Here is a 3,682-nt window from a genome sequence, read left to right as displayed (position 1 = left end):
TTCCATTTTTCATTCCCTGTTGCCCAATCCAGCACTGGTACCCAAACTGCTATTTCTAGCAGTGCTATATTTAGCACTTCTATTTTTAGCAATTTCTTGTTGCCAATTTTCAACACTCCCTCTCAACAACAAAGGCTTCCTCTCGAACCTGATCTTGTACCTCTGGAATGTTCTGCATGCAACACATCTACCAAGTGTGGTTGCTCCAGCAACTCTCGGAACAAAAAAGCCTCCCAACTGACCTCTCTGTTGGGATAGAAACATACTTTGATGCTGAATCTCTACCTGCTGCTGACAAGTGCTCCCTCTCTGACCTCTGTGATATTGCAACTTCTCCATGCATCTCACACCATTGCACACCTCTCTGTGCTACCCTGCACTGTGCAACACACTTGTGCCTCTCGCATTGTTGCAGCCTGCATGCTCTGCGCTGTCCTGGGATTCCTTGCACTATAGCTTTCTCTGCCGCTCCATCCACATCTGTCTCTACCCAATCAGTTAGTTTTTCTACTCCTCATTGGGGCTCCTGCAGCAAAGTCAAATCAAAGAGGTTGGGTACCTTAAGAATCTTGCCCCTCCTCCTTGGGATGATCACTCCACATCGCCCCACCTCCTACCTGGAGGTATGGCTGCATGTGGTCCCTCTGCCCACCTGGCTCGAAGTTTCCCCCTATTGGAGGTATCTACATGAGTAGATGTGTCTACTCAATCTCCTCTCAGCTTCCCCTGTTGTGGCTGCTCCACAACCTCCTGAAGCTGCTGCACCAATCGTGGCTCCTCCACAATTGTCTGAGACTTATTTTGGCGCTGCATGTTGAGAGGTAATATACTCTCCCTCTCAACCACCAAGTCTCTAACCTTTGCCTTGCTCCTCAAGGCTTTGCATGCATCTTGTACCTCAAGTGCATACAGGTTCTTGGCTAGCACACCAATCTATTTCCACTTTCCCACCATCATGAAATTTTCTAGAAAAAGAGCCAATTTTAAATCAGCGATATCTCCCTCATCTAAACTCTGATTCAACCGAATTTATTATTATTATTATTATTAATTTTTTTTGGGTATTTTTCCACAAGGAATCCAAATCTGCTATTTATTTCTGAAATTTTTGCACAGAAATTTTTAGATTTGCTCTGCAAACTCTTGGCCCAAAACTCAAAACTTTGAAACCTCCTTTCAGTATACTGTTCTCTCCTTGATCACCTTTGCTCTGATACCATGTCGAATTTTGTAGAATTTTTCCTACAAATTAGCTAGCTTTGATACCATGTAGAACTTTTTCTACAAATCAGCTAGCTCCGATACCATGTAGAAATTTCCCACCTGTAGATCAACCTGCTAATGCAATGTACTAAAGCAAAACACTTGATCTACTTCTACAAACAATTTAGCGGAAGCTTAATCAACCATGAGAAACATCAATAAGAACACATATAACTGATACGAAGGAATCAATCACACATAGCACAAAAGAATTTACCCGGGGAAATCGCTTGCCTAAAACCCCATCTCTATACTATCATACAAGTGGAAATATAGTCCAGATTATACAAAGCCTTATCTCGGAAGCTATCCAGCTCTCAGTACAATCCCTCTGCTGCTCATAGGTAGTCAAAGGTTTCTCATAAACCTTCTCCTCTGCCCTCCAAGCCTCCTATTTCCTTGTGCAGTTTCCTTAGGGTCTAGTGCTGCCACCTGTGTGAATTGGCCTCTTCACACACTCACTAACCTCTGATCTAACTGCACAATCCCGAAGGAGATAAATCCTCATCATGGATGAGCTTCCTTTATAGGAAAAATATTCATCCAACTAATAGTGCACTGTCCCTTCTTTGATCTCAACTGGGTCTCTGTCTGAAAAAACATGCATGAGTTATCCATGAGTGAATACTCAGTTATTTGAAAATAACAGTTGTCACATGCATGCAAACATCAAAAAACTGTATCTCATTAATTTAACAACTTGTTAAATTAATCTAACTGAACTTGACTAAGTTAAACTAAATCAAGTGATCCTCTCAATATAGAACTCATCCTTAATTCCTCAATCAGTGGAGCAAATCAAGGACACATTCCCCAATCAGTGGAGAAATTATTGAAAGTTCTCACAAAGACTTCAAGTTTGATTTTCCTTAACTAATTAAATCATGGAGAATTAATTAATTAATATTCAAACTGCTAGTAAGACCAAATTCAAATTTTACTTCCTATTTTAGACCAGGGAATGTCTAAAAATAGGAATCCAACTTGAACTGCTAAAAATAGAACTTCTATTTTTATCACTTCCATTTTTCATTCCCTGTTTCCTAATCCAACACTGGTACCCAAACTGCTATTTTTAGCACTTCTATTTTTAGCAATTTCTTGTTTCCAATTTTCAACACTCTGCACCATGTATTGAATATAGTGATACCTGATCTCAATATGGTTGGACTTGTTGTGAAACACATAATTCTTTGTTAATCAGATCCCAATATGTTTATTGTAATATATCACCATTGTATCCAAAACATGTTCAAACAACTCTCCAAAGAGATCCCTCAACCATACTACCTCACAACTATCCATGCTAGCAGTAATATACTAAGCCTCAATATTGCTAAGGGCAACAAACTTCTGCTTTCTACTCATCCAATATATCATGGAAAATCCAAGGCTAAAGCAATACCCCAATGTTCTCTTCCAGTCGATAACATTTCTAACCTAGTTAGCATCAGTGTAACCATGTAGTCTCACATCTCCGATAGTATATCTCATATCAAGATTAATCTTCCCATGTAAGTATCTCAGAACATGCTTAGCAACGACCTAGTGTGCATGTAGAGTCTCAATCGTAAATTGACTCAGAGTGTTAATTACAAAATTTATGTCCGAATGGGTGTTCACAAGGAACATCATTGCCCCAATAAATTTTTGATACTTAGAGGGATTCACCAAATTAGGTCCAACAACTTCTCCACATAGCTTCTTGAAGTTCATTTCCATCGGTATGGCCATGGACTTGCATTCTACCATTCCAAATCTTTCTAATAATTTGACTACATATTTTACTTTGTGAAATGCAAATATCATTAGGCCTCTGCCACACCTCTAAGCATAGGAAGTAGTGCATCAATCCAAGGTCTTTCATTTCAAATTTAGAGGCCAAATCCCTCTTGCACTCGAGCATAAAAGGCTCACTACTTGTCAAGAATAAGTCATCAACATATAAAACCAAAATAAGGGGCATACCTTGGACAACTTTGAAGTAGATGTTCGAATTGAAATTGCTTCTCTTGAATCCAAGCTTCATCAAGTAGATACCAATGCGCACATACCAAGCCCTAGGGGCTTTCTTTAGTCCATATAGTGCCTTCTTCAACCTTCACACATGAGTCTTTCAGTCTTGTACTTGAAATCCTTATGGTTTCTTAACATATGCTTCTCACTGGAGAATGCCATGAAGAAATGTGGTCTTCACATCCATCTGGTGAAGAGTTCATCCTTGACTAGTAGCTAGAGCCACAATAGATCTAATGGTATTGTAGTGGGAAATTGATGCATAAATGTGATCATACTATTCTCCCTCTTTCTGGGATAAACCTCTAGCCATGAACCTCACCTTATATTTGTTGATACTCCCATCTACTCCATGCTTGATCTTGTACAACCATTTAAAAGTCACAACAGACTTCCCTTTGGG

Source organism: Pinus tabuliformis, chromosome 3_2 (assembly GCF_031772625.1).
Source record: "Pinus tabuliformis cultivar Carrire ecotype Pingquan chromosome 3_2, CPIR1, whole genome shotgun sequence".
NCBI classification, from domain to species: Eukaryota; Viridiplantae; Streptophyta; class Pinopsida; order Pinales; family Pinaceae; genus Pinus; species Pinus tabuliformis.
Note: the sequence above shows the minus strand (reverse complement) of the source record.